The sequence below is a fragment of the Macaca fascicularis genome, chromosome 7, assembly GCF_037993035.2.
Source record: "Macaca fascicularis isolate 582-1 chromosome 7, T2T-MFA8v1.1".
NCBI classification, from domain to species: Eukaryota; Metazoa; Chordata; class Mammalia; order Primates; family Cercopithecidae; genus Macaca; species Macaca fascicularis.
In genome coordinates, this window is record NC_088381.1 from 4,666,192 (window position 1) to 4,678,946 (window position 12,755).

Here is a 12,755-nt window from a genome sequence, read left to right on the forward strand (position 1 = left end):
TTAGCCAGGCGTAGTGCCACACACCTATAATCCCAGTCACTCGGGAGGCTGAGGCACAAGAATCGCTTGAACCCAGGAGGCGGAAGTTGCAGTGATCCATGATTGTGCCATAGCACTCCAGCCTGGGCTGGAGACTCTGGAGACAGAGTGAAACTCTGTATGAAAAAAAAAAAGATAATAATAATGATAATAATAAGACTGTGAAATTTGCACAAAGATAGAAGAAACAACCAGTAACTTAAAAAACAAAAACAGAGCTAGAAAGCAGACATATACATATATAAAAATTAATGTATACATTGATGCATGGGGAAGAGATCAATTTTTAATAAAATGTTCCAGGCAATTGAATATCCACAGGGAACAACCAAGATCTGACCTTTGACCTCACATACACACAAAATCAATTCTAGTTGGTTCAGAGGCTTGAATATAAAAATAATAGAGTATTTAGAACACAATTTAGGAAAATATCTTCATGACACAGGGTAGAGTGAGCTGTCTAACTAGACCTGAAAATTATTTAGCATGTCAGACAAGACACATTCTACACAGTCGAAGTCAGCAAAGACTGGGGCAGACAGTATCAAACTCAAGGGTCCTTTATACCTTTCCCGCAGAAAGTCAGCTCAGACTCCAAAATGGAGCACAGGAGTGAAAAACGTGCTTACTTCTTGAGATGTCAGTGTGCACTGTAGCAAATGATAACATACAAAGCATGCAGTATATTATCAAGCCTATATTAACCCCTAAAAATTAATTTTCTAATAAATTATGAGATACATCTTTTGTGTCAATTGTAACATGTCATTACTCTATACACCAGAATGGAAGAACAAAACCACTAACAAATGAAGAAACTAATAATTTTATCACGTATAAATAAATCACATAGTAATAATATAAATACATTATAATTACTGGAAAAACTATTTTCAATGTGCATACATGTGGATATTTGTCTTGTGTCATTCCTATGATTACATGGGATGCAACATACAAGAAAAACACATTGACAAAGGTTTTCCTAAATTTTCTCATTCAGCTGTAACGCTCCTGAATCACTCGTCAATTCATCCTGCCCATAATTTTCCCCATATTATTATGACCTGTGCTACTCTGAAGCTTGGTGATGCTGCACTTCTTGTGAGATTCCTATGTTGCTCCTGTGAGCTTATCTTTACAACCTTCTGAAACCTCCTATGCAAGATATGATGTTAATGATATGACCTGAAAATGTCAATGGAAGGTTTATAGACAAAGCTCATGTATATGTAAATGAGGACAATAACATTATGGTTGCCTTCTCGTCAATAGTGTTTTAACACTGTCAAATTTAAGGTGCATCTGTGTTTCATAAACGTGAAAATGTGCCCTCTATGATGAGTGGAATACACTGTCCTCTGTGACTGCCAATTTCTCAGTGTTAGATTAAGGGGGCTCATCAACTGTATTCTTATCTGTTATCGAAGGAATATGCTTAAATATTATCACATAAGTTCACCAAGTGCATTTACAGTCTACGTAGCTATTAGACACATTAGAGTTACTAGTGGAACACTAGAATTCTTATGTTATGCATGGAAATGTAGTTTTACGAACTATGGTTTAAGAAATCCACTGAGGAAGAAGATAGCAATTATAAAGAGTTACTTGAAAAATTCACTGGAGTAATAGCTTTCTAAAGACCTAGAAAAAGCTGTATCTTGAAACTTTCCACTGCAGTCTTAGGAATATGACCAATGATCCTTGTAAGCTTCATTATAAACTTCATTTTTTCAGCTATAATATTTATGTAACTCTTTTTTCTTCATTCCCATTTGCCGTTATAACCATATGGCTGGAGATCACAGAAATCACTTTATAATTAGTCACTGGAGACGTAGATGCATAATGGTCTTTATAAAATGTTTTAATCCATCCCCTTGCTGCTCTGGTCAGCCCTAATTTGAGTACTTGGATTTGGGGACTGGTTTTGGTGTTCCCTCAGGAATACACTGACAGAAGAAGAAACCATAAAGTATGAATTTCTGTATACCCAAAATTCAGTCAACCTCCTAAACGATGGGAGTTTCTTTATGTGTATGCAGAAACTCACATACAAAAACAAAAACTCACAGAATTTAGGAGGTTGACTGAATTTTCCCCTACAGTTTTAAATTCCAGCAAGGCTAAATTAAATACACATAAAGTCATGTTCTCAAATATCCAAGACATTCTTCCACTGAACTCCAACTTCTAATCAGGTTAGAGTGTGGAGTCCAAGTGTTGGGTATTTGCCTCATGATCTGGTCTAGAATTTCGTTTCTTTTAAATGGCATCTCTTTTAGAATTGTGATGTCCAGGCCAGCCTCTAAGGAACTGTTGGTTTAAGGTATTGTGGGAAATCACATCTTCCATGCAGTTAGAGTGTGTCTGGGAACTCCCTGCTCAGCACTTTGTCATCTGCTTTCTCCACTCACTAGCATCCAACTGCAAAAAACCTGTTCTGTAAAAGATTCATATCCAGGTCTCTGTAAGTAGGGTCTGGCCTAAACCCATTTGTAAGAAACGTTTGTTGTACTCTGCTTACCTGCTACCATGGTGGCTTTCGGGTTGGCAGTGGGCAACAGAATGCATGGTCCCAAACAATTCCTGATGGAGTCTGTAGAATGAAAAGAACTAAATTAGGACATATCTTTCTGAAAGGTTTGAAGGTACAGTTGTCTTTCGATTACTTGAAGAAGAAATCCCTGTACCAAGAAAACACTATCCTGAATGCAGAAATATGATTTATGTTCCCTGTCACTGAAATTTCTAATTCTTGGCTTCTAATATCTGAGTCATATCTCCCAAAAATGCTTCAATGGGATCCTGAATATACACTGCTCAATGATGTCTGCACATGGGGCTTTCTGGATATGTGAAGGAAAGGCAGCTTTTTCTGAATAAGTGGTTGCTGACATTCCAACTGGTGACTGGGTAACAGAGAAGGAGAAAAAGGATGACAGTCCCTAGAGCTTGATGGTGCCTTCCCAAAGCAGGTGCACCTGGGTTTGGAAAGGCGACTAGATAAAAAATGCTCATTTTCTATTCTCTTCCTATGTACCCACTCATCTCTGGAAGACACAGATTTTTGCTTATGTCTTTGTTTTCTTTTTAAAGATATAATAATTTTAGAAAGCAAATTTATTTTGAAATAATTGCAGATTTACAAAAAGATACACAGGTAGAACATACAGTTTCATATACCCTTCAGCTAACTAAAATGTTACTATTACAACTATAGTATATTCATCAAAACTAAGAATTTCACTGTGTTTCAAAACTATTAACTGATCTACAGACTTCCTTCATATTTTACCAGAATTTCTAATAATGATACATTTATCTGTTCCAAGACCTAATCTAGAATACCACATTGCAATTACTGTCAGGTATATTACTTAAGACTTGGTGCATAACAGACTACTATACATCTTAGTGGTTCAAAACCACACACATATTACTCACAGTTTCTCTGGGTCTTCAGTCCAGATGTAGGTGATGGCCCAGGCTAAGGCTCAGCTGGGGAAGGGTCTCCTTCCAACTTCATGTAACTATTCTTAGGATTAACCTCTCTGACCGCAACAAGAAGAATTCATCAGTGAATTATTGTAATCATTTAAAAATATTAATACTAATTTATTACAAATTATTCCAAAAAAGTGGAGAAAACATGATTTCCCATTGTATACTGAGTTAATTTACCCTGATACCGCAGCCAGACAAAGACATTTCAAATAGGGAAAATGAAGAACAATATACCTTATGAATACAGGGGCAAAAATCATCAAGGAAATTTTAGTAAAACAAACCAGAAACATGTAAAAAGTATTGTATACTATATCAAGGGTATTTACCTCAGGAAAGCAAAATTTGGTTCAACATACAACTAGTGCTATGCACTGTATTCATATACTAAAGAACAAAAACCACACAATCATCTCAGAAGATGCATAGGCACTTGAGAATTCTCCAACTCCCTATGAGAAAAATATGCAGCAAATGAGGCAGTTAAGGGAACTGTCTCCCTTTTAAAGGGGATCCATGAAAAACTACTGTATCATCATAAGTTATCTGAAACGTTCACTAATTTCTCCAAGATTAGAAACAAGACACGGATTTCCACTCTTGACACTTGTTTTCAACATTGTACTAGAGGATACAGACATGGCAGTTAGTCTAGAAAAATAAATATAAGGCTTCCAGGATGGAAAGGAAGTCAAACTCTGTCTGTCGGCATATGACGTGATTTTATGTATAAAACTTCTAAAGGACTCTAATCAAATATGCTGAGAATTTAGAAATGAGTTCAACAAACTTGCAGTATACAAAGTGAAGATATAAAATCCTCTGAATTTCTATATGCTAGCAATTAATAATCTAAAACAAAAATCTCAGAATGTTCCATTTGAGATGACATCAAAAATAAGTTTATCAAATTAAGTATTAGATATATACACAAAAACTATAGAAAACATTTTGAAGAAAATGGAAAAAAAATTTGACTATTCATTGCTTATAAATGTTAATGTTGTTAGGCTGGCAATATTTTCCAAATGGATCTATAGATTTAATGCAACCTCTATCAAAATCCCAGGTGACACTTCCTTCCTCTAAATTCACAAAGCTTATCTAAAGTTCATATATAATGCAATAGACCCAGAGTAGCCTAAATTATTTTGAGAAAGAAGAAAAAAGGTTGGCGTGGGAGATACATACTTCCTGACTTCAAAACTCACTGCAAAGTAATAGTAATCAAGATTTATGGTGCTAGTATAAGAATATAGATGTTGATCAATGTAATAGAATATAATGCTCAAAAATGAATACATACATTTATAGTGAAATAATTTTATAATGTCACCAAATAAATTATATATGGATAAATATTTCTAATAAAATATTTCTAAGCAAGTGCATATTCCATGCAAGTCGAACTCCTGCCTCACACTGAAAATGTAAGTGACTCAAAAGGATCATATATCTATATATAATAGCTAAACAGGCCCAAAATGTAGGAAATAACACAGGAATACATCTTCGCGGTCTTAGGTTAAACAATCTTTTCTAAGATATGATGCCGAAAGCAAAAGGGAAGAAGAAGAATCAGGCATATTAAACCTCATTAGAATGTGAAACTTTTCTGATTCACACTGCACCAACAAAAATAAAGACACCCAAAGAATGGGAGCAAATATTTGCAAACAAAAGCAAACACTGGCAAATGAAACCTAATTAAACTTAAGGGCTTCTGCACAGCAAAAGAAAGCTATCTACAGAATGAACAGACAACCTACAGAATGGGAGAAAAGTTTTGCAACCTATGCATATGACCGAAGTCTAATATGCAGCATCTATAAGGAACTTAAACAAATGTTCAAGAAAAAAAAACCAACTCCATAAAAAAAGAGGGCAAAGGACATGAACAGACACTTTCAACAGAAGATATATATGTGGCTAACAATCATATGAAGAAAAGCTCAACCTCACCGATCCTGAAAGAAATGCAATTAAAAATCACAATGTGATACCATCTAACACCAGTCAGAATGGCTATTATTAAATAGTCGAGAAATAGATTCTGGCAGGGTTGTGGAACAAAGGAATTACTTAAACACCGTTGGTGGACGTCTAAATTAGTTCAACCATTGTGGAAGGCAGTGTGGAGACTACAAGAAGACCTAAAAACAGAAATATCATTTAACCCAGCAATCCCATTACTGAGCGATAAAAAGTGCCCTGCGAAGAAGACACATGCAAGCATAGGTTCATTGCAGCACTATTCACAATAGCAAGAATGTGGAATCAACCTAAATGCCCATCAATGGTGGACTGCATAAAGAAAATGTGGAACATACACACCATGGAATACTACGCAGCCAGAAAACATATCATGTCTTTTACACGAAAACGGATGGAGCTGGAGGCTACTATCCTTAGCAAACTAATGCAGGAACAGAAAACCAAATACCATGTTTTTTCCCTTATAAGTGGGAGGTAAATGACAAGAACATATAAACACAGAGTGGGGAACAACACACACTGAGGTTTATCAGAGGGTGGGAGGTGACAGAGGATCAGAAAAGATAACGAATGGGTACTAGGCTTGAGTACATTGGTGATGAAATAATCTACAACAAACCACCATGACACAAGTTTACCTATGTAACAAATGTGCACATGTACCCTGAAACTTAAGTTAAATTAAAAAGCAAGTATTTGCAAGTTTTAAGGTGATAATTGCCTATTGTTAATAATATACGGCAACTTCTTAAGAGCTCAAAAATAAAAAGGCATATATCTCAATCAAAAATGGAAATTATTCAAATACCCAATTCTCCATAAAAGCTACAGGCACATCCGAATCACACGAAGAGTACTCAATGCCTTCTGCCATTATGAGGCAGGAGACTGGCAAGTTGTTTTCTAGTCACAATCCTGCTGATCAAAATGAGATCTGGTCCAGACAGCATCTAGTGAAGAAACCGGCAAAAGAAGACAAAGGGATCCCTGGTTGTCCTCACTGCTCACCGGCATGAGACATTCCCTCCAGCGCATGACTGTTTACAAATTCCAGGCCAACAACCAGGAATTTACCACCTCTTTCCATGGCAACAACCCAGAAGTTACTGCTCCTGTGCTGGAAAGTTCTGAATCATCTGCCCATTAAGTTTCATTGGTCTACCCCTCAACTTCCATGTAATTGAAAGTAGTTTTACCATAGTGTAAGGATAGTTGATAAGAGCCCAGAGGTTACCAACTGATGCAACGCCTATGAGTTAGCCCTGCTCTTAAAGGAGCAGTACTGTTCAATAAAAGACTGCCATCTATCACCACTGGCTTGCCCGTAAATACTTTCCTGGGTAAAGCCAAGAACCCTGCCAGTTGAAGCCCCAAATTTGGGGCTCATCTGTCCTGCAACAATAGGGGATGCGAAGTCTAAAAAACATGATATATACTCCAAAAATCTAAAAGGTATATTGCTATGTGAAAAAATACAAGTTGGAAAAGGCAAAATACTATGTAATTCTACCTATATGACTCTCTAGAAAAGGAAAAAAGTATAGTGATAGCAAAGAGTCTGGTGGTAAGGGGGGGCTTGTGAGAGAGAAAGGTGGAATCAGTGAAATACAGGAGGTTTCTTTGGGGCAGTGAAATTACTCTCTCTGATACTGTATTGGTGGATACATAATAATGTTTTCTGAATCCTGAAGAACTTTATAACACAAAGAGTGTACTAAATTATGCAAATTTAAAAACCTTACTTAGTAGGTAAAGGGTTCCCAAGGAGGAATATCCCCAAAAGTAATATAACTATGTAATGAATTTATGGAATAATCTCACTAAAGAAAGTGGGGGAGAGCAATGGGTCTAAGTAACTTGGGTAATAAGTGGACATGCCAAGGCTAAAAGCCAAAGTATTTATACCTAAGTGCTGTACTTTACTTGGTAAAATTGTTTCCCATTGGGGTATAAGTTACCTGTTCTGAAACCACTGTGCATGTATGTTCAGGCAGTATGATTAAGAGACCAGCATCAACTTCTTCACAGGGAGAGTAAGAGACTACTCACATCATTCATGTGTTGCTGGATTAGATCATATGGTATTGGTAACATTAGCAGAAATTACACAATTATACAGTTAGCCTGGAGCACAATTAAATACAGAGTTAGCCTGGAGCACCTAGTAGTGGTTAAAGAAAAGAAAATGCTGAACAACAACAAAACCAACCAAGCATACAACACTGAACCTTAATTATGTGGGTATTTCAAAACTATACCAGGGACAACTAAAAAACCTTCCAATACCCAACCATGCAACAATTTGAACAATCAAATAAATTAGCATCTGTAAAGTATAAAATATCCGTGTTTAGATGATTATATAATTTATGTATAAATGAATAAATATGTAATAGAATAGACACGTTTATGGTTGAGGGTTCAAATAAATTTGTATACATTCTGCCTATAAGAAGGTGGATCATGAATCCCCACTTTTTTTTTTTTTGAGATGGAGTCTGGAGTCTCGCTCTGTTGCCCAGGCTGGAGTGCAGTGGCGTGTTCTCAGCTCACCTCAACCTCTGCCTTCCAGGTTCAAGTGATTCTCCTGCCTCAACCTCCCAAGTAGCTGGGAGTACAGGCGCATGCACTGTGCCTAGCTAATTTTTGTATCTTTAGAGGTTTTGCCATGTTGGCCAGGCTGGTCTCGAACTCCTGACCTCAGGTGATCCACCTGCCTCAGCCTCCCACAGTCCTGGGATTACAGGCGTGAACCATCTTGCTTGGCCCATGACTCCCCACTGCTCAAATGCGTGTTGTGTTAGTGACTTTGTTCTGAAACATTCTATGGGGAAAAGGAAAAATAATAATAATTTCGCAGTGTGTGATAATTTGATAAAAATGACTAGGTGATCAAATTAACATTAATAATGATAAAGCCCGTTGAGAGCCTATGTCCTTGGTATGATGTGAGGAGAATGGCAGCTTTCCTCTGTCATCTTCCTCTCCTAAACCCACAAATCTAGTCTTATCATGGAAAAAACCTCAGAGAAATCCCACATTAGGAATGTCAATGTAATAAAAAACTAGAAAAATCTAAGAAACTGTGACACTCAGAGAAGTCTAAGGAGACATGATAGCTAACTGTGCTGAGGTATCCTGGGTGAGATCCTGGAATAGAAATTAGACATTAAGTGAAACATAAGAAAATCTGAATAAAGTATGAAGAGTAGTTCATTCTACTGTTTAAAATTAGTTAACTGTGACAAATGTCCTACATTAAGAAGTTAATAAAAAGAACAACTGTAGTGGGATATATGGAAAATCTATGTACTACATTTAAAACAATTCTGTAAACCCCAAACGATTCTTAAATGTATAAGGCTTCTTTTTATTTAAAGTCACTGCTGACCTTATAAAATAGAACATGAGCAATGTGTTCATGGCCGTTAATGGAACTCCTTGGCTTAATCATCTTCCTTAATCACTGAAGGTCGCTATGACTGTGAAATTATTTGTTATCCTCTAATTTGTGTTTGTTGTATTATCTCTGTTTATATTTCTAATATCCATAATGTTTAGTTCTTCTTGTCTTCAAACTTAGATGACAGGTGTTTAATGTATACATGTCCCTAGTTTAATCATGAGAAATCATGAGACAAATCCATATTGTGGGACATCTTACAAATACAAAATATCTGACCGGTATATTTCAAAAGGGTCAAGGTCAAGAAAAATAAGTGGAGACTATGAAACTTGGAGACTGGAGAAGACCTAATGTGTCAGTTAGACCCTACAACGGTGCCCAGTGATCCTCACCTGCAAGAAATAACTTTGCTTTGTTAAGTTGCTTCCTCGTGTCTCATGTGACCAGCACATGTGAACTCAACTTTTTTCCAACTCAGAGCTCTCCCAGACAGTGGCTACCTTGGTGGGAATGGAGTGGACACAGGTCCGACAAGTGCCACAAGGGTGTCTGACAGTGTAAACAAATTTCCTGTGAGAAGGATACTGCGTCAAAGACTTATGCTTCAGGGTATCCAACAGGATAAATAAGTATCCCATTGAGAGGCACACTGTAAACATCCAGGACCCAGTTTCCTGGAGTCCTGTTGGGCAGGGTGATAACTTATAGTCACTGTCCCTAGAAAGACTTCAAGAGGTTATTAGACATAACAAAAACACATGATGTAGAGGTGATTTTATAAATCATGGCTCAAAGATCCCATGGAGAAAGAAGACAGAAATGGTAAAGTGTTACTTGAAAGTTTGCAGCAGAGTGCAGCTCTCTGAAGACAGAAATTTCTGTTATCTTGAGACTTTTTTCCTTAATCTTAGAAATATAAGCAGAGATTATTCTAAGTTGCTTTCCAAATCCGATTCTTCATCCAGAACAACTACATATTTATCTCTTTTCCCTCCCCTTTTATCCTTCGCATCCCATGAATGAGGGTCTTGTGAATCTGACTGTAAGCAGGGAATGGAGATGCACGTGCATTGTGGTTTTCATGGAATGCTTTGCTCTGATCACTTGTTACTCGTCAGCTCCACTTGCTGATACTTAGAAAATGAAACAGGCTTTGGTGTTCCCCAAAGAGTGCACTGAATGAAGAAGAAACTCACATAGTGTATAATTTATTTATTTATTTATTTATTTATTTATTTATTTATTTGAGATGGAGTCTCGCTCTGTTGCCCAAGCTGGAGTGCAGTGGCCGGATCTCAGCTCACTGCAAGCTCCGCCGCCCGAGTTTACACCATTCTCCTGCCTCAGCCTCCCGAGTAGCTGGGACTACAGGTGCCTGACACCTCGCCCGGCTAGTTTTTTGTATTTTTTTTTTTTTAGTAGAGACGGGGTTTCACCGTGTTAGCCAGGATGGTCTTGATCTCCTGACCTCGTGATCCACCCGTCTCGGCCTCCCAAAGTGCTGGGATTACAGGCTTGAGCCACCGCGCCCGGCCAACATAGTGTATAATTTAGAATGTTGAGCATATTGGCACTGAGAGTTTCAGCTTCTACTAGGGCTCAATTGAGTGAACAGGAAGCCCTAATCTCAAGTAGAGGAGTCATACACCCTTTATTCAGACCAGAGGGCAGAGACAGCGTTGGGTTCTTGCCTAAGGACATGGTCAGATGATGGGGTGTTTTCAGTGGCATCTTTCTGAGAATTCTGGTGGCCAATCCAGACTCAGTACAAATCATATTTTCCAGGCTACCATAGTAATGTTTGCCAGCTTAGTGCTCAGCACTGTGTCCTCTCTGCCTGGAACATCATGGTAGCAGAGTTTCATGTCTATCACTTTTCCAGTCTTAACCCTGAGCACTCAGAGCTCATCGAACCTCTTGCCACCTAGAGATGAGTCTGCCCTTCTACAATCTACTTCTCTCTCCTTCCTGGCCTGCCACTTGGTGATTTTTTTTTCCTCAAGAATTTAGTCATGGATGATCTTCACAGTACACATCATAATAGACCAGATGTGTGCATTGAAATGAAGAAGAAAATGGGATTGTACAAGTTACTTACTTTATAGAAACTCCTGTTATAATGAAATAAAAAGAGCAAACCTCCATGACTTAAGAGCGCCAATTTAAATGAAACTGTCCTTTCCTATGAGGTAAATTATAAGATTAGAGGCGTAAGAAGGTTTACTGAATTATAAATGCCCCAAATAATAGCACCTGAATTACTGCTACAAACTTCTCAGAACTGAGAAATATGGTCAAGGTCAGCTGTGTCTCTCACTCTAGGTCTCCAGGACCCAGGAGTTTGTTTTCTCGCTGAAGCTATGAATATGGTATGGAGAATGTAGCCCATGATCACGGTCTGAAAACGCAAGAGTCTTGACTTTGCAGATGTCCTTGGGAGCGTAGTATGCAGTCCCATGGCTTAGTATGCCTTGTGGGTATGGCTTCCGGAACATCCCTGGTGCTCCTCTATAAAGTGGTGTGGCCTGTGAACAGGGAGTTGTGTTGAGGAAGAGGGGACAGTCCCCCTGCTGTGGGGATCTTTGTTTAGCCAGCACATTTGCAGTCAGCACTCAACTTGTGTCCATCTCTTAGATCACAGGAAGGTGGGCTGGGGTATGTTGTACTTGCTATTCATTCCTTTTTTCTATTAGGCTATTTCCACCTCTGCACGACACACTCTGTATCACTAACATGCCTCACCTTCATACATCTGATGTCTAAAGGTTCATTTCCACATCGTTTTGAGCAGGAATTAACCTACAGCTCCATGATTATAAACTTTTTTCATATCTAGTTAACTTTCTTCCATGATAATGTCTACTCTGTGGCTTTTGGGCTTGTCACTTGAAATGGTTTCATTGTGTCCCCACCCAAATCTCACCTGAAATTGTAATAATCCCCATGTGTCAAGGGCAGGGCCAGGTAAAGAAAATGGAATCATGGGAACAGTTTTCCCCATACTCTTCTCATGGTAGTAAATAAGTCTCACAAGATTTGATGGTTTTATAAATGGGAGTTCCCCTGCACAAGTTCTCCTGTCTGCCACTTGTAGGATGTGACTTTGCTCCTCATTCGCCTTCTGCCATGATGGTGAGGCCTCCCTGACCATGTGAAACTGTGAGGCAATTAAACCTCTTTCCTTTATAAATTACCCAGTCTTAGGTATGTCTTTATTAGCATCGTGAGAACAGATTAATATATCAAAGGACAATATAGATCCATGATGTGTCAAGAGAATGTGTGGTCCCATAAATTCGTGATGGAGTCTGCATGATGAAGAAAACTGAATAATCACAGTGTTTTCTCAAAGGCTTAAGGCATCGTATTCTTGCAAAACTTGGGAAAAAAAGGAATCTGTACTAAGAAAACATGCTTAATGCAGAAATATATATGTTCCCCATCACTGGTGCTTCTCAATCTTCTCTTCTAATGTCTGGAAGTTATGTCTTCTAAAATGTCTTTATACTGAGATCCTACAAAGACACTGCCAGAAAGTGCCTGCAAACAGGGCCTTCTAACATATGTGAGAAAGGCATCTTTCCTTGGAAAAGTGGTTAGGAACACAGGAACTGATAACTGGATAATGGTGTGATTGGAATAAGAAAATGGATGAGTGTCCCAGGAGCATGAAGGCGTCCTTCTGAAGCAGGTGCCATGTGTAGGAATGGGGTATAATAAGGCAAGCTACTTTGCCATAGTCTCCCCACATCTCCGTTCATCCTCTGATCTGTGGCTTTATAGTGGTTTAAATCTGTCTCTC

The 12,755-nt window shown here is 38.2% G+C and overlaps 1 long non-coding RNA gene across 2 annotated transcripts in view; it reads right to left on the bottom strand.

The window, feature by feature from the left end:
• The window catches only part of LOC135971744 (uncharacterized), a 30,585-nt gene extending 21,598 nt beyond the window's left edge, over window positions 1-8,987 (bottom strand). For both annotated transcript variants that reach the window (XR_012414700.1, XR_010587977.2), the window contains exons 1-4: window positions 3,493-8,987; window positions 2,573-2,644; window positions 610-692; window positions 25-155 (exon numbers count right to left, since the gene is read on the bottom strand). This is a non-coding gene — a long non-coding RNA (uncharacterized lncRNA). The remainder of the gene's footprint in view (window positions 1-24; window positions 156-609; window positions 693-2,572; window positions 2,645-3,492) is intronic.
• Between the last annotated feature and the right edge of the window lie 3,768 nt (window positions 8,988-12,755).